At 35.5% G+C, this 20,109-nt stretch overlaps 1 protein-coding gene across 1 annotated transcript in view; it reads right to left on the bottom strand.

Moving 5' to 3' along the window:
- The window catches only part of LOC138708042 (MAM and LDL-receptor class A domain-containing protein 1-like), a 297,684-nt gene that overhangs the window by 257,602 nt on the left and 19,973 nt on the right, over positions 1 to 20,109 (bottom strand). Inside the window, exon 2 of the mRNA XM_069838155.1 lies at positions 8,596 to 8,654. The gene's annotated coding sequence lies outside the window, so the exon portion shown is untranslated. The remainder of the gene's footprint in view (positions 1 to 8,595; positions 8,655 to 20,109) is intronic.

Raw genomic sequence — 20,109 nt, 5'->3', positions numbered from 1 at the left:
ACGCCCACAACAAACTGCTATTCAGGAAGAGGAGACAAATATATTAATTCTCTTTCATAAGACACTTGCTCTTGCAAATTTGTCCTGTAGGTCGTAGGAGATATGACAATCGCAATAAGATTGCAATTATGAAAGAACATTTATACATGTTTTCGATATGTGTTTTAGTGAATTGCAACATAATATTGGTATTAGAGACAATGAAAACACACTGTTCCGTGACACTATTTTTATTCTACAGAATTCCCAGTACTTCAAAGAAAAGTAGACATAAATCTACGCCTGCCAGGAATTCAGAATGAGAAAAGAGCTATTTTAAGATAGTTCGTATGAAACACAAACCATGAAGATGGAAAATTTGGAGAGCGAAACTATACTAAATGTAATACCTTATAAAGCAAAATCAACGCTTAATGGTAAATCTGAACGTTTCACCCAGTGACTAGGTCCACCCCAGAATAAGTTTCTTGCAATATTCTTTCAAAATGACCATTATTGTAACAATCATATCATTGTCTCGATTTCGTAAATTTGAGACATCATGCTGCTTAGACGTAGGCCTATATACGTGGTCCTTAACATAGCCAAAGAGAAATTCAGTCGTAACTAGTGATGAAATCTCTCCTTCCGTGGACACGAGGTTGCCTACACTTCAACCATACAGTGTGCAACACAAAATGTGTCCGTTACGTCTGATTCAACGACCTGGAAAATTTCTTACTGAGAATGTCTCGAATTTGCAGACTGAATGTATGAGGGCTCCATTTCCTTCAAATAACATGTTGTGCTGTAGATCAGCTACTTTAGGAAAAAAAAATGTTTCAATATGTGGTACAAGAAGAATAGCTCGACAATCCTGTCCATTACAACACACCAGACATTAGTTTTAGATTTTCGGATATGTTCCTCTTTGACATTCGGACGTTCGGATTTACGCTTCGTAAAATTCACACGTCTAATATTTTAAGTTTTATTCATAATCATTATAATTCCAGATCATACCGCGAATTTCTGTTGTAAATGGTACATTGCATTTATATTTTGTGTGTTGCTATATAGGCTATATGCCACATCTGAGACGTACAGCATCAAGTGTTGCGGTACAATATGTGAAAATTGACAGGCTAAATTTAACTTTTTATAATGTAAACTGCTGAACAAGTAATAAACAAATTTGTATACATGTGCCTTACATACGCCATATGAATTTCATTCTGATTTGATCAAGCTAAGATTGTTTTTTTTTTATTTACGTTTTACTCAAAAACTGTCATAGGCAGAAGTGCGAATATTTTTTCACACATGTTAGGTACATTATTTTGCAACCTGACTAAAAGAAGGTCTCATGTCTTCATTACCATCATAACTAAACTTATTTGTAATATTCAAAATTTTCAGTCGAAAAAAATTCGTTTTCAGAATATTTAGCATGCAGTATGAATGAGTTTTAAGACGTATCAAAATGATTGTTCGTTACTTCGCCTAATATAGTATAATAAGCATCTGTGCAAAATTTGAATCAAATTGTACTTGTAGTTTCTGAGAAAAGTAACGTTGAAAATTGCAAAATTTTGTTTTGAAGAAAGCAGCAATAAAGGCACATTTTATTTTTAGTTCTATGTAGTCCAATGTAGTTTAAAACATGTCATTTAAAGAGATAAATGATAATTTTATTTAATTAAATATATTCCGCATTGGCGTATGCAGAATTTTGTCAAAGTGGGGATCATTATTAAAATTGTGTACAATTTACATTATCGGTATTTTAAACTTTGTTATTATTATTATTATTACTATTATTAGCATTATTATTATTAAAATATGAAATCTCAACTGTACGAAACGTTAAACGAATGTTTCACAATAAAATCAGAACTCAAACTAACGAACAGGTGAATACCGCTTTTAAATTAGTTTAATATCGACAATTTACAATATTTAACAACTGAATTGCAGAAATGTCATAACAGCCATTTCAATATGTTTCACAACAACTTAAATTCCATATTCTGTAGGCCTGATTTCATTAGAAGGTCGGTTCTAGGCAGTAGGTATCTCTATAATGAAGATAACATAGTTATAATTCAAACGTGCCGCAACACCAAGCACAGGGATTATATTGAAGGAGGGGAGGAGGGCCTTATGTCGATGTAGATTTTGTTAATCTGACAGTGAAAAATTAGAGAAGGGAAAAAGATTATGGATAAAAAATGTTCGAATCTAAATATATATATATATATATATATATATATATTTCTTGAGTTTAATGATAGAGGAAATCATTAAATATCTTCATCAGATTTGCCATACCTGTCAGACACATCGCTCTGTATTTTGATTTTATTTGGGGAAAAAATATACAAATTTAGTTGTGTGTTTTTAAGTTGAAATTCATCACCATCACAAAATAGGCCAAATGGACCTGTGTCGGAATCATCCGAAGCTATTTCATTTGTCTTCCGGGAAATGTAAATTCAAATAAATAGTTATACTACAAATAACAATACTAATTATCAATGTGAGAAGAAAATAAATTTTTGCAAAACACGTAAAACAAATAAGTACATGTCAACCATAATACACAGACCTACTTGCAATTACAGTGAAACCTCTCTAAGACACTCTCCAAGGGACCACATAAAACATAGTGTATTAAACAGGACCGCGTATTAGCGAGAGTGTATCATTTTTGGATTTTTTAAATTTTAACACAAAGATATGGATCGCATAAACATTGGTTGAAGAAATTTAAGGATTAAATAATGTAATTATGCACGATAAAACGTTATTTTATTTTCCTTCCTTTCAGAAAATGTCAGAACAAATGCATTGTCTTATCAATTAAAATGCCATTTTATTAAAAAAGTCAAAAATTGTTTTCTGTCTTTCACTTAATCCAATACTATGAATAATTGCATTTTTCGCACGATATATATCGGAAGTGATATCGGTAATTTGACCACTAGAAACATTAATTAATCTACGAAACACAGACACCGCGGAAAGGGCTTCGTTGTGAGAAGGACTTGGAATGTTTACCGCTTCCACTTCTCACTGACAATGCGATTTAAAACTGTCAGCAAGGACAGGTCTGAACTCAAGAGTTGCGTTTCATTCTATTGTATTCACGAAATAAAGACTCCTACAAATTCTTTAATATGCGGGCGCTAGCGGTAAATGTAGAAGTCCAGGAAAATTTTCTCAGTACCCTCTAAAGTACCATATTTTATAATTTCCACCAGATGAGAGAATGCATTAAACGGGGTGATGCGCGTATTGAGCAGTTGATTTTACATGGTTTAAATAGGGATGTCAAGGGGTCGCACGGCAAGAGCGTATAATGAGGGATAGCGTAACAAATAGGCGTGTATTATCGAGGTTTCACTGTATATTTAATTAATTCTCCTAAAATGCTCTACAAAATTCACCGCAGAACTCTATAACATTTACTTATAGTTCCATGCACGGCATTTGAAAAGAGGTAACTGAATGTAATTGTTGTTTAGATTTCATATGAAATAAAATATTCATAACAAAGCTTCACAAAATCTAAAAGCTGAAGGTTACAGACACTTGTAATTTTAATTCAAATCACCGCGTTATATCAACATATTTTTAGTTGCATTGTAACGACGATAATAAATACAACCTTGGTTCCAACAATGCAACTGTCACGTGCTCTTTGTATTTTATGAATACTCCAACGGTCATAAATTCTTAGTGACCATGGAAATATATTTATGCTCGTCGGTATCATCCATGTATTGTCAAGCCATGCTGAATAACATTTGACCATGGAGAGGTGAATTTGTGCATTTTCTGCTGTCTCTGCTCATACCCACAACAGTTTGAACGTTATTAAATGACATTTACGTGCGTGGTTTATCGCGAATGAATATAAAGGAGGCTTTATTTACATGTTCAACGTCTCGTTGTAGCCTTTTCATATTTCATTGCACGATACTTCAAATAGGTGAAGGTCGTTGGCCTCGCCTGTTCATGACAGGAAGTCGATGTCCTGATCCGTAATAAATGTGCTCGAGTTAGGATATCTCATTAATACATCTCAATTCATCTAAAAAGTGATCATTGCTTGCTTTTCTCTTGACTGTAAGATCAAACTACGTGCCGAAATAGTTTAACTTCTAGATATTGCCAAAAATGCACTGCACAAATCGGTATGGATATATTGTGAATGCAAATTCCTCTATTTTTCCCATAATAACAGGGCACTTAATTTCACATCATTCGCCTAGACCAGGCCTGCACAAGGTTTGCACTCTCTGAATCGGCTCACAGCTAGATTGGAAGAAGGGGTGATCTCGTACAAAATGTACACAAAGGTACTAGTACGAGTGTTCAAGCAATGAATTTCTGTTCAGTGTTTACAAAACTATCTTGGAATATTATTAATTAATAAAGAAATATTTATTTTACAGAAATAATAGAAACTGTATAGCTACTTACACATAAAATATCATTTTGTTATATTTTATTTGTCAGTACATCAAAACGGGATTATATGCTTTTGGCAGCTGAAAGGAACAGTACTGATCGTAATGAAACATCAGTTACAGATGTTCGATGTCTGCCTTTATTAAAGTTGATAATAGAAAACAGTTGCTCACAAATATAAATGTTGAGCCAAACATAGCAATCATTTTCACAGCCAGCTTGTGTAGTGGATATTATTGCTGAGGTTTAGTCTTGTAAAACTCAGCCAGACTAGTAGTATTATTCAAACGGTCTTTAGCCCTTAGGCCACATTGAAGATCAATAAGTTCAAGCTGTAAATCGTATGACACTGTTTCAACTGGTTTTGAAGGAATTTATGACTTTAAACTCCTCTCCAATTAAGACAAGGTCTTGGAACCTAGAATTAACTTTATTGTGAATTTCAGTTAATATTTACACATAATCGTTTAACATGGCTTCATCACGAGCAGTTTCTAACGTTGGAAAGTGAACCGTATTAGCCTACCTTCTCGAAACTGACTTACAAAAAGTGTAAGTTTACAACTGAAATCCCGTAATTTATTCAACATATCAACAATGAACTGGCCTTTTCCCTGAAGAGAGATATTTAAATTGTTGAAGATTAACAAATTCTAACGTACCCTACCTCATGTAATAATGCAACTTTCAACTCCTGAACCTCTTTACTGCGATCTTCTCCAACAAAACCATCGTATCTCTATGTGTGGACTAGTTATGGCACAATGTATTATTTTTTCCTCTTTCTTTCAAACTTTTGTCGCAGATAAGTATTGACTCCAGCTGCTGTGAAAATATAAATATTTTCCCATGAAATATTGAAAGAATTTGCCTGATGATCACTGCTCCGTCTTTTAGATTCCTCCATTATGTAGCCGTAGATAGGCAAAGTGAAATAGCTACTGGTAATACACCCTACACCAGATAGCTGCGTGGACTATTCTCTACCTATAGCAGTCCTATGTCATTCCGACGTACCTTTCCGGCGAGCTGTTAGACGGCTCTTCAAAATAGAAAAAAAAAAGAACAAGAGCGGCATAAACTATTAAAACATTCTACTACTGTGTACATATGTATAATTAAAAGTGAAATTATATTGTTGTACAAAATGCGTAATATAGCGGAAAGATTCCTGCCATAAATTTAACTTACTGTACCGGATTTCTTTTTCATAGAGCAAAACTCGTTTATTGCGACATAATTTTTTTATTACTCTCGATGTCTATATAATTAAATATAACTACAGGTAGGGAAGGAAGGGTAAGTTAACGAGGAGTGTAAGATGACGAATTCGATTATTTTGCACTAATGCCAATAGATGGACTATACCGTAAAGAATTTGCAGCTTGAAATTTTGGCAAATAAAGAAACAAATGCTAGGGTAGTGATAAAACAAACAAATGCTACCGTTTTATTGGTCGAAAGTAGTATGACATAGTAAAAGTGTAATAGTCAATTTAATTATATACTGTATGTGAGGGTGAGATAGTGCGGTAACATGGCGGAAGCAAAATGATGTGTTCATCATCTTAACCGCACCATCATTTGTGTAATAATTATTTCTAGTGACGTCAATCTTACTTTCCGAATGACCGAGATTTCAAACTTACAGAGTCCCTTAAATAAAGCATATAGCCTACTGCCGAGGTTGAAAGTGATTGGGTTAAGATCATGGAAAGTGCCAGAAAAACCCACCATTGTCCTTTCATCTAATGAAAAATTAAACTTGAGGATATGTTCAATATGCCGTCTGCTTTGGTTCCTTTACATTTTTTAAACAAACAAAACTATCAATGAAATTAAAAGAGGTTAGAATGGTAGAAATATCAAAATAAAGCACATTTGCTAAAATACGTAATAACTACAAAGTCCCCTGGGAGAGTATCTCTGTTAGGAATAAAACTAAATTTCCACGTAATTTCGAATTGCGGCCAAATTACAGCAAGCCAGTCAGTCTATCTTCAGCTGAACTTGAAGACCTGTGGAGACTATTTGGAGGGTTCAGAGCTATAGTGGGCCAAGCTCCATTTCTTAAAAACGGAGAAAACGAGGGTTAAAGTTAAGTGAATACCATACAGTTTAATGAATATTGACATATCATATAGTTCTAGTGTTCGTACCTTATATTACTTGCTATATATTTCCTTGAATTATGGTAATCACTTAATTTTAACTCTTGTTTTCTCAGTTTTTACTATATGGCGCTTGGCCCACTATGGCTCTGAACCCTTCATTTGTTTTTGTGCAAAAACCTTCTAATAAAGACTATCATCTCACCCTGACATCCGAAACCCAAAAAGAAGTATCTGAAATGGAAAATGATACCGATTAGAGCTGAGGACGAAGCGAGTAGAACTTTTGAGTAACTCGGTTCTATCGGTTTATGTGCTTGGCAGCGGAGCACCGAAGTTACTCGGTTAACCGTAGTTGTTACCGGTCAGTTTCAAACGTTCGAACAGAGTTCACGTGTTTCACTTAGTTCTACCAGGCAACAACGTAAGTACTATTGTATTTAAATATTTTCTGATGCTGGACAAATTATTTCCTTATTCCCAAGGCGTGTTGAAACCCTACTATTGAAGAGGACTTCATCCTATTATATGACCTGTCAAGTGGGCCTAATGAACACTGCCAATCTGAACATGTTACTGTACATAATAATAATAATAATAATAATAATAATAACAATAATAATAATAATAATAATAATAATAATAATAATAATTATTATTATTATTATTATTATTATTATTATTATTATTATTATTAGAGTGTTTGATTAATATTGAAATATGTTAAAAAGGAAGTGCATTATATTTTTATATTTGTGTTTATTGGATTTGTGTTACCTCATCAGTCCTCATTTTATTTGTATTTATTTCTACAAATTATGTTACCTAATTACTTTAATTTATCAATAATATTACTCTTCACCAAAGACAACTTGGTTGTATGGAAGGCTAGTAATGTTATAAAATAAATAAACATTATGTTCTTCAGTTCAAGATTCCACGTTCTATTGATTATTTTATCCAATTTGCGTAATAGTAAATAATTCTGTGTGTTATTTTTAAGTGCTTTAGGCAGCGCTTCATGGAGCCTGTTTCTTTCTATCTTCTTTTTTACTTGGCTACAGCGTTTAACGTTTACCTCACAAGTTAATTTATTAGTTGTTATTATCATAAATTATTTTATCAATTTTATTTCGTCTGTCATATATAACAACACTGAAGGTTAAATAGACCTTCTATATAAAATGACTCCACAAATAGTTGTAATCAGGCAAATAAAATTTGCAACCGCCATTTTGCAATGAAGAGAAGCACTTTTTTCCTCTTCAATTGGCAAAGCGAAAGCGCTTCACTACAACGCTTGTAAAACACTCAATCTATCTAAATTTTAAATCTGCCGCCAGAAATTTGTACTCGGTACTGTACTCGGATCAACCGAGTAATGATGTCACAGTAACTGCTCCGAACCGAACCGCTCCGTCCCCAGCCCTAATACCGATGATAGAAGCAGAGAAAAATAGATTGTTTTTTTTACGAACTTAATAGAGAAATGAGAAATGTCAGAATATAATTACACATCAGGAAATATTATCAATCAGCTGTATAATATGGATAAGTATATTGTATTTTTACATACATGGTTTTTTATTGCTTATTGCATTGTAATGGCACTGTTTTGAAAAAATAAAGTATGAACACACAAATTAGACAATTACTTATTTTTTTTAAAAAGTTGCCATAGTCCATATACCAGTAACATTAAACCTGTGATCCTCACACTATGCTCAACAACCTAGAACCATGCTAATCACTATTGATGTAACAAGACATCGAAAGAACACATACGTAAAGTTATTGATTTTTATGTTCATTTTCAAAATACAGAATGTTTTTAACTCCCCTGGAAGATTTAGTTTTTGCATTATGGCTATTCTTGTAAAAAAAAAACGCCTCGCTGTACTTTATTATTATTAAACTTAAAGTGAAAAATTGTGCATTTTTACAAAGATAACATACAAGTAAGTGAATTATTAAAAAAATGCGTGTTAAAAATAAAAAGTAATGTTTATTCTTAACATAGTCCACTTACCTCTTCTTCGCTTATCTTGAAGTATCTAGGACAAGCGAAGTTGGAAATTATGCCAGCAACTGTAAAGAAAAACATACAATGAGCAAATTAATCCTATTGTTGCTTGTAGAAGTGAGATAGTAATTATTTCTGTTCCAAATTACGAAACTAATAGTTTAGAATGATTACAAAGTAATAAGCTTAGAATTTTAGAAGGGTCCGTAAAGCAACATCAGAAACAGCACTGCAGCTGTACAAGAAAAACACACCAATACAGGGGGAGATAACATGCAATGCATCAATATTATATTTAAAATTACGTACCAAAATTAAGCAAAATTTCAATACGGACGTGGGCCATTCCGTGTTGGAGTAAGAATCTATGATATATATACTTGGAAAAGAAATTTACATGGCAGATATTTTTGCCGGTCATTATATCTTTTGCCCTAGTGGAAAACAATGCAGTAATGCTTTGCTGCAATTGTAACCCGTAGTTATCACCCATCTCACCGGATGGGGAACTTGGAGATCGAATTGTTCGTGTGACATGGATGGAACGAAAATTACAGTAAATATGACACAGGTATGGAAGTTTGACAATGGACACAGAGCAGATGCTGTACCCCATCAAACGGAACATATACGGGTTGCTGTAGGCTTTTAGTCTAAGGCTGCTATATTACACTATCGAAGTTCTTTGACAAAGATATTTTATAAAATATATATTATAAATTATATGACAGTGTAATTGGTTTTCTTTTATAAATGTTTCTTTGATGAAACATATTTTATAAAATGTAAGTGCATTTTGTTAACTTTGATAAAAGATTTCTATATCTTGAAACAAATATGGCGGAACGCAAATATAACCGGACTGTTGGTACCACAAATATTCTGATATCTGAGTAACTTATGAAGGAAATGTAATGTTTTAAATAAATAATATGATAATAATAATAATAATAATAATAATAATATTTTATAATAATTTGTATAACTTTTCAAGTCCTCGCATTGTAGCTTTTTCAATAATTTCTGATGAATACCACGTTTTACAATCCATGATTTAAATCATAGACGTTTCTTTTTCTGTTTCTTTTTCAGTAACATGCTTATTGTAATAACTGAAGCCCTTGTAACATGGGAATTGAACTAATTGTAGCTAAAGAAGCATAATACAAGTTTTCATTCATGGTGTTATAAACTTAACGCGTAAATTATTAGTATCAACAAATCATAAACATAACGCGTAAATATTAGTATCAACAAATCCTCGGAACACTGGTTCACTGTTGTGGAATAAGTGTTAGGAGAGCTTTTGTTCCTAATTTTAGGTTATCTTTGATAAAATCTTTTAAAAGATTTTATGTGGTGTAATATACCCCAAATCCTATCTTTCATCAAAGATCTACTATAAAATATTTTATCATCTTCTTTGTCAAAGAACTTTGATAGTGTAATAGCCTAACATGCTTTCTAAGCATACTGACTTTACTTTCGATGTTTCGGCTTAAAATCTTCCTAAGTTATTCACTTAAATTGAACCAGGGACATTGTCGCATCCAGTCTGCTCCCGTTTATGTCCATGCATAAAATCGCAGCCAATGCTTGTTTAACGTTATTGTTTTAGGAAATGAACAATTTAGCTAAAATATTTCTATTCAGAGTAACACGGAATGCATTACGTGACGCTTCGTTACACGTACAGAATATAAAAGATATAACTCCTATTTCTAATGGGTGAAACGGAACACTACATTTAACAATAAGTTTCTTTCGTTATTACAATTTTAGAGTAAAGCAATAAGTTTTTATATTATGCATATTAGACACTGATCATACCACAGATTTCATGTTAATCTTAAAACTTCAGCCTCCTCTGTGACTGGAGCTTTAGCGCTCTTGTTTTGAATCCAGTCATCACGGTTTCGATCCTGTGTCAAACAAACGTTGCATTGTGGTTTTTCTAATGCACTCCCGTTCCTCTATCATTTCACGATTATTCTCAACTTTTCCTAATTTAATCTGTAATGTACAATAGTTAAAATTAGACTGGTGTAAGGTCTTGAGAGGACCCCTGCAGTAGCTGAGTGGTCAGAACATCTGCCTGTCACATAATCGACTCGGGTTCGAGTTTCGGTGAGGTCTGGAATTTTTAATTGAAAAATACATAGTGACACTTGTGGGGGACAAAATCGTACTTGTTTTTTTTTCTCGGGGTTCTCCCATTTTGCCCATATTAGGCTTCTACATCATTCAGTCACTATTACTCCAGTTCGTCATAATTCCATGGCATTCACCGACGCACGGAGGGGGCCGACCTAGGGACGAGGGATGTTGTCTACTCTAAATCTATGTACGCAGCGAACCCTAGTGTGGTTTTGGGAATGCACCTAGTTTGAGAGTTAGCGCAATAGATTTTTTATTTTATTGGGTTATTTTAACGACGCTGTATCAACATCTAGGTTATTTAGCGTCTGAATGATATGAAGGTGATAATGCCGGTGAAATAAGTCCGGGGTCCAGCACTGAAAGTTGCCCAGCATTTGCTCGTATTGGGTTGAGGGAAAACCCCGGAAAAAAACTCAATCAGGTAACATGCCCCGACCGGGATCCGAACCCGGGCCACTTGGTTTCGCGGCCAGACGCGCTGACAGTTACTCCACAGATGTGGACAGCGCAATAGATCCTAACAGGTCGCAGTGCTGGGCCATAGTGAACCCACCCGAAATTCCATTCCATTCCATTTTCTTGAGAATACTACGGTTTTTCGATTCTAATAGAAGAAGTGTTTGAGTTCCGGCTGCTAGAGTTTGTCAGGTGTTCGTTCGATCTGTAAAGACTTGAGGTAGGATGACCCAGCTGACAGAATCGGATTCAGTAAAGACATGTAAAGTCTAGTTAATTTATGTTGGCACAGGATATTTAGAAATATAAGGAATTATGCACCCTTTAATTTGCACGCATCGAAGCTGCAATCTCTCGGCTAATATATTAGTTTGTTTATAGCGGGAGGCTAATATTAAGGTGGATTTGAGGGAGGTGGGATATGATGATAGAGAGTGGAATAATCTTGCACAGGATAGGGACCGATGGCGGGCTTATGTGAGGGCGGCAATGAACCTGCTGGTTCCTTAAAGCCATTTGTAAGTAAGTTTATAAGGGGAAACCACTGATATTTCCCAGTGCTTTATTCAGTGGTGGAGCCGTCCCAGCCACTTAATTGTGAAGCTTAGGTTTTTCAGAATCGGTTTCAAAACACAAGTGAAAAAACATAATAAATTCTTTATATATCGGCTAAGGCGCTTGCCTGCCGATCCGGAGTTGCGCTCGGGCACGGGTTCGATTCCTGCTTGGGCTGATAACCTGGTTGAGTTTTTCCGAGGTGTTTCCCAACTGTAAGGTAAATGTCGGGTAATCTATGGCGAATCCTCGGTCTCATTCGCCAAATACCATCTCGCTATCACCAATCTCATCGACGCTGAATAATTTCGTATTTGATACAGCGTCGTTAAATAACGAAGTATTTTATATATATGTATGTATGTATGTATGTATACACACATCATTGTATGCATTTCTGTATAATGCTCAGAATGTATTTCAATTCTAAAACAAATTTCACCAGTGATATCAACCAACTACTGAATCGGCACGGCAGCTAGTAAGATAGTATGACAACAGCGTTTAGTTCTTCCGGAGAATCCCAAGTGTTAACTCATTAATGTTCAATGGGAAGTTTTCCTGCTAATCGCGTTTTAAATTTTCTAAAAATATGTAAATTAATTTTTGTTGTCAACACTACAACAATGGGTTCTAATGCATTCTCCACACAGCATTTTCGAAGTTTAATGACGGAGGTTAACTTACTGCATCGCTAGATCACTTCAAAGTCACGTTTCAACTGCCTTCAAAAGTTGGCTTGCGAAAAAAGGGATGAATATTATACATCCTTAAAGTTATAAATGACGGCAGATTATAACAATACATAGTCAATGAAACACACTATTGAGTTTTCAGAAAAGTGACATTTTTAATAGAGCGACTATATATGACGCAAAAGGCTCGAGGACTTAAATTGAGATCACTCATCCTATGTGTGTGTATTTTCCGTAGTTTCCCTAACGCGGGAAGATATATACCGGGACGAGTAAAAAAGAAATGGCTTCCACCGATTACTTTAAGTAGGATCTATAAGAGCTGTCAGAAGTCGCTTCTGTGGCTTTGTGGTAATTCACTCGACTCGCGTTGTGGAAGTTATGGTTTCGATCTTCGGTGCCAACCAATCTGATCGAGGTTTATCCGTAGTTTTTTTCCAATGAATATGACTAATTTTGTCCAAACCTGTGGAGTAACGGTTAGCGCGTCTGACCGCGAAACCAGGTGGCCCGGGTTCCATTCCCGGTCGGGGCAAGTTACCTGGTTGAGATTTTTCCCGGGGTTCTCCTTCAACCCATTGCGAGCAAATGCTGGGTAACTATCGGTGCTGGACACCGGACTCATTTCACCGGTATTATCACCTTCATCTCATTCAGACGCTAAATAACTTAGGTGTTGATAAAGCGTTGTAAATAACCTACTAAAATAAAATAAATTATTAATGTTTAGTCAAATGAAAGCGAATTTCGTTTTGAACCACATTACTACAATAACATAAATACATTACAATAGCAATGAACATTTCCAGCAGTTAATTACAGACAGTAGCGATATGACTTACAAGTAAAGCGACTATAAATGAAACTAAAGATAAATGCTGTTCTTTTACTGCGGAAGATATAATCCCATTGGGACCGACTTGAAAAGAGGCAAGCGCCTATTGCCTGATCAAGTCTCAGGGTCAAGAACCATCGCAAACTCATCTTATTGCCAGAAACACCCAACATCATATCTCGTGGTGAAATTCAACTAAGGCTATTACAGTTACACTAACACCCATCCTTCCTAAATAATGCCCTCAGGTTCGGTACAGTCATATATTTTAATAGACTCGCCTAACAGCCAAATAGCTATTATCCTAAATTGAGACAACCCATCGTTGTCTTGGTTTCTCCATGGTTTTCCTAAAACGCCGAGTCCTTAAAGAAATTGGTCAAGGAACTACATCCCCTGCCCATAAATATGTCGGGATTTTTCCAAATTAAAGCCTTCGAAATAGCCTTGGTTTTCGCATATTGCCTTCGGTGCTTGGGGAGGGGGAGTTTTCTCGAGTATTACTCGCAACTAGGAAGGACTCGGAACATTCCTCTTGCGAGTATTGTAGCAGTCTCTCCCAACGTGCAGGTTTTTAACATTTTCCTGTCCTTACGCTGTTCTGCCATGCTTTCCTTTTCCCCCTTATGTGGTAGCTAGTAGTTTTCGTCAGTTTTCGGCTCTCCCCTTCAAAATTCTCTATTGTTCCTGCAATGGAACGTCGGAACTCGGAGTGAGACAAGTGGTTAACAGGCTTGGATTCCATATATTCAATTTTACTCAACCCCAATCTCCGTTGCAAGGACACTTTTTCGCGTACTCTTCTTATGTTTCTCCTGCCAGGTATAATCCCTTGTATTTTCTACAGAGGTCTCTATGAACTCAGGAAAGAAACCGAAAACCGCAGAGAAATCTATATGAAGTTTATGGAAATTACTGTTATCAACAGCTAGTCCATATCTGTGCAGTAACGGTTAGCCAGTCTGGCCGCGAAAGGAGGTGGTCCGGGTTCGATTCCCGGTCCGGGCAAGTTACTTGGTTGAGGTTTTTTCCGGTGTTTTCCCTCAACCCAATATGAGCAAATGCCGGGTAACTTTCGGTGCTGGTCCCCCGACTCATTTCATCGGCACTATCACCTTCATCTCATTCAGACGCTAAATAACCTCAAATGTTGATAAAGTGTCATAATAACCTACTAAAAAAAGTTATCAACAGCTAGCTAATGTAGAGTTGGGTCGATTCGTGAACGAATCGTTCATTCGGACGACTAATGATAAAGAATCGTAAGAATCGATCATGGTATCAATTAATCTCGTTCAAAAGAATAGTAACGAATCGGCATGGTATCGTAACCCACGATTCTATTTGTTTGATGTAACCTGTCAGCGGACATTTCCGAACCGTGCCGAAGGCTTCCGAGCGGAGTGAAATCAAAATGCAGTGGAAACTCTTAAGTTCGACAGAATTCAAGTTCGACATCCTATAGTTCGACTGCTTACGTAGGGGAATTAGACACGCCCCTATACGGGCACTAAGAAATGGGTTTGCCATATGAATGGAAATTGCTCATGTGACTTGTAGTGACATTTGTTAAAGGAAAACAGCATATTTTATTGATTAGGTCATCCATATTGATCACTGATTTTAAATTAATGAACTCTTCTTTTTCTATTTGCTGTTTCTGAGACGGAACTGTTGAAATCCACTGTGGTACTAGAAGCGCATGCACAAGTTTCGGGGCGGGCAAGAAATGCAAGTACAGTACTGTATTCGTTGATGGATAACCAATAAGAATTTTTATTCATTTCACCTGCCACACGCACTACCCTTATTCAACAGAACTTTCAATTCTGTTCTAACTTAGAAGAGTCCTCTGTATTGCATTTATTAAATGTGAAAAATAATGAACACGAACCCGAAATCTGCATAGTTAAATAGATATGTAATGCAAAAATTGTACTTGATATTAAGGTTCAGTTGATAAATTATAATAAGAAACACTATCTTGGATAATTTTGTAGACTAATGGAGGTCATGATGAATGGTTCCAAACAATGAGAAAGAGACAATCCAACGTCTCGCATCTTATGCCATCTATGCGAGAGATGTAGAACGTTTTTTTTTCTACCCGTGTGTCCTGTGAGTCGTTCGTTGACGATTCGAAAGAATAGTTGGAATCTCAGACTGGGAAGTATCGTGAACGAATCGTTAGAATCGATTCGTAATGTACCATTTCATTATTGGAATCGACTTCTGAAAAAGAGTCGTGTTGCCCAACTCTAACGCAAAGCTCTCCCAAACAAGAACAGATTCTTTTCATATATCGAAAATCTGCGAGACCTTCACAGAATTTTAGCAATATCAAATCATTTTTGTATGTCGTCTGCCATTGTCAGTAGGGTTTTAACTTATGAACTTCTCTTTTTAAGATAAGAGGGAGTGTTATGTAACCGATATTAAATAAATGTTGAAGAAATTGCAAAATTCAAAGGGCATGTTGGGTCCGATAAGTATAATATAAGTATCAAATATATATGGGTTTATTGCCGTCAAATTAATTATCAATAATTTTTTGGAGCGTTTTCAAAATTGAAATTCTATGATTTTGTACTATGTATTTATATGCAGTGTTATGTGGAATAATTTCCGTAGCTGACTTAATTACTTGTTTTATTTGCTTCTGGAATGTCTCAGTGAGATCACTTTTAAGCTCAGTAAAATTTTTGTTAATAAAGTCTATGGTTTTGTTAATATAGTCGTCATTATTAATTAAAACAATGACATTATTCTTATCTGCTTTAACATGTACGATATTTTTCTCTTTTAACTTTGTTCCCAATCTTTTAATTTTAGTGTGGTCGGATTTCGCTTGTCGAATTTGTGTTTCAGTCAAATGATCATTAGCATAATTCTCGATGATCTTAGCTGATTGATATCTCAAGTATTCTTTATTTTGGTGTGTGCTATTTTGAATTGTGGACTCCGTTTCTATGATTAGGTCATCAATGACCTTCTTGACGATGTGCAGCGTAATTATGTTTGTAACCTTTCTTCAAAATTTGCATTTCCTCTTGTGTAAGCTCAAGGTTTGTGAGATTAACAATATTATTATGCTGAGTGTTAGTTGTTGCCTGGTCGGTTGTTGGTTTTTGTGTTAAAAACCAAACTGCTTAATTTCTTGTTTAAGGTTGCATATTTTCTTTCTAGTATGTTATTAATTCTCTCGGTGCAAGTTGTGTAGACAATGTCAGCAAGGCAGCCTAGACCTTTATTTAGTTGTAGGTGAAGGTCGTATAATTTACTATTTAGATTGTCCTTCTTTAAATATTGGAATTTTATCTCATTTTTTACCCAATAAATCTGTGAGAAGTGTTTAGTCCTTTGTGCTGCTAGAGATTTGTTACATAATGACATCGTAGCATATTTAAGGATAACGCCTAGTGAAAGGCATTGCTTATTAAAACAGATGTTACCTTTTGTTGTTAATAATTTGATTTTACTGTAGTGTTCATAAACGTGTTCAATAGTTTTGCCTGACTGGCGTTTAAAAATTTCAAAGACATGTTGGGTCCGATAAGTATAATATAAGTATCAAATATATATGGGTTTATTACCGTCAAATTACTTATAATTATTGATAAGTAATTCGATGGTAATAAACCCATATACTTGGGTGTTCATTTTAAAGTGTGTCATGATGTCACTATTGTGAGTTAGCGATTTGAAGCGAGTTTCAGCTTTTATGTCAGAGATGTTGCCTATTAATCAAGGCGTTCAATCTGAACTTGAGAACGTGTACGGTATAACTTGAATGTCGTAGCAAAAGATGGCGGTCTGTAAAGTCTGCGTGCTACCATAACCTCTTTGAACTGTGTTTTGAGCGGGCAAGTCGTACGCAGGGTATTTGTACGGCAACATTCCACAATACAAATCAAATGCTCCGTGTCCATGTTGACCGTCAAAGTTAATGTCAACAAATACGTAAGTAATCGTCTTAACCCTCTCCACATATCCCGACAGTAAGAAAAAAGCTCACCTCAGTACGTGTTTCCAAACAGTTCACATTCCTGCCACTACAGGTGTTACCGTACGTATCCGTAAGTACTCTTCAGGAAACTTCTCTGGCACATAAGTAATACGCCTCTGCGGAAGCGTAGGAAGATTGAATTCTCTAGGCTCAACGACTAGCCACATGACAACATACAGCGAGCCATGACACACTTTGAACTGAACACTCAGTATATTTGATACTTGCAAAATTTAGCTAAGTTGCCTGTAATCATTTCTGCAAATAAACATATTAGGATAACATACACTCTGAAGACTAAAAATAGTTGAGTAGTGACACATTTGTGACGTTCAATTACATGTGGAGTCGATGGCGTTAATTCACCATATCGTGGAGATCTACGTTGGATTCAAGTGCGTGGTAAGTAGAACAATCTATTATTCACACAGGTCTGTTTAACGTGTAATTTTAAAGCCGAGTTTTGTGCACGTGCTTATAAGTGGCAGAGGAGGCGTAGTACACTGTAATTATTTGGACGAGAATGTAAAGACGGCACAAATAATAGCTACAGTTCAGTATATGTATGTATATATATTATTTGTTTCATAAGCTCGAAATGAAATACAGTGGACAGCAAAGGAAAAAGGGAACTTATTTGACGATACAAGTTATTGACATTCCTTTGTATATAAAGTCGTTATCAGAATTTTTGTAGTCATAGTAACGCCCGTGTTGAGGCCTCAAGTTGATAGATCTTGGATGTAATACGTATAGCATTCGTAATTTTGATCAATCCGTAAAATATATTAAGGAAGCATATTTGAGGGGCTCGGGCCTAAAATATGGTAACTAAAATTTTGGTAAAAAAATCAGATATGTAGCGCAAAAAAAATTAAGATTTTATTCACTTTCGAATTTCAGATGTTTTGTTTCGGAGCTCCTTGTTCAATATCCTATTTCCTCTAATTTTTCTAAGCCAACTCTGTTCTAAGTGAAAGTTACACTCTATAATCTTAACACTCGGAAAATTAATTTAGCCACCGGGGTAGCTCAGTCAGCTAAGGCGCTTGCCTGCTGATCCGGAGTTGCGCTCGGGCAAGAGGTTCGATTCCCGCTTTGGCAGATTACCTGGTCGGGTTTTTTTCCGAGGTTTTTTCCAACCATAAAGGAAATGTCAGGTAATCTATGGCGAAATATCATCTCGCTATCACCGGTCCCATCGACGCTAAATAACCTCGTAAATGATACAGAGTCGCTAAATAACCGAATAAAACATAATTTTGGCAGCATAGTGTGATGCTATTCACAGTCTAACAAAAGCTTCGAAATTATTAATTTTTTTTTCAATGTTTGGAGATATAATTTGTTCAGAAAGCACCTAATTTTATACAGGATGATTCACGAGGATTTACCGTCCTTTACAGAGCTTATTTCGGAAGACATTTTGAGTAAAAATTGTCATACAAACATAGTTCCTATTCTCAATATTTTCAGTTACACTAATTTAAATTGTTTGTAAAATAAATTTTTTCTTTAGTTTGGAGGTAAAAGAATAGTACAAATAGAGAATGAACCATTCAAAAGTATCATTTATTTGACTGGCAAGTATTATTAAGCTAAAAATGTTCTGTGAACTCCTTAGTTGCTTCGTACAGACATCTTTTCCTATTTTTATCTAGAAAATTACATTAATCTTACGCACTTACCACAACAATTATTACAAATCACACTACTTCCACCGGCTTAATTATTTGCATTTCAATTTTGCATCTAATTTACAGTCTTGTAGAGTTTACAACACATTTAAAAAAAATGTCTCCGTCCGCTTGAGTACACTTGGCCGCACGCTTGTGAACGGCACCCGTCGCGCCACGAATGTGCATACGGCTATCTTTGATTTCCGTAGCGCTCGCGCTGGCTGCTGACTGCACGCTGACCAAGATCACTCGTTCACAGCAATGCGTTCCAATAACGAAATGTACCTCTGTAAATATTGAGAATAGGACCCATGTTTATATGGAATTTTTTGCTCAGAATGTCTTCGGATATAAGCTCCGTAAAGGACGGTAAATCCTCGAGAATCACCCTGTATGTTTGAGTATTAGCATCTGGCAAAAAAAGAAGTAACCACAGAAATATTGAAAGCATTAAAACACGAATGTATGGTGTACATTTGAGAGAAATGGTTGGAAGCATGATTAAAAGTACCGTCAGTCAAAATAATGATGGATTCATTATTCAAGAGAAAAGTTAGATTTGTAATACAAATTAAGACAATTTTACTGCTGCCGATCACATAAGAAGTCTCCAATATGTGTAACTACATTTTCGTCAGAATCATGTTATAAAGCATACCTGCACAAACAACGCTCAACGAGCGCGCGCTCTCCTTCGGAGCGGGAGAGCTATGTTTACCGCTCGCCGAAACGGAGAGGAAGATACATCAGAATGACATAGACTTGCTATAGGTAGAGGAGAGGGAAACGACCACTCAGTTATCTAGTGGAATGCAGTGTGTAAGCCTATTCTCAGTAACTGTTTTACGTTGCTTACCTACTGCTACAGTACAGTATGGAGGAATCTAAAAGACGGAACATAACATTTAACATTTGAGCCGTTCAGAGCAGAAGTGGTGGAAGTCAGAATTGGATAATGAGGTTTAAAGTAAAAATTCTGTAAAATACAGCGCAAAGTAGCATTTAATATGTGCTTCGTGTTATCCACTGACTTCTAATAGTTTAAACAAATGGAATATCAATTGCTACTTTGCGCTGTATTTTACAGAATGTTTACTTTAACTCTCAATACCCATTTTTGACTTACACCACTTC

Source organism: Periplaneta americana, chromosome 10 (assembly GCF_040183065.1).
Source record: "Periplaneta americana isolate PAMFEO1 chromosome 10, P.americana_PAMFEO1_priV1, whole genome shotgun sequence".
NCBI lineage: Eukaryota > Metazoa > Arthropoda > Insecta > Blattodea > Blattidae > Periplaneta > Periplaneta americana.
This window is presented reverse-complemented; position numbering and strand designations above follow the sequence as displayed.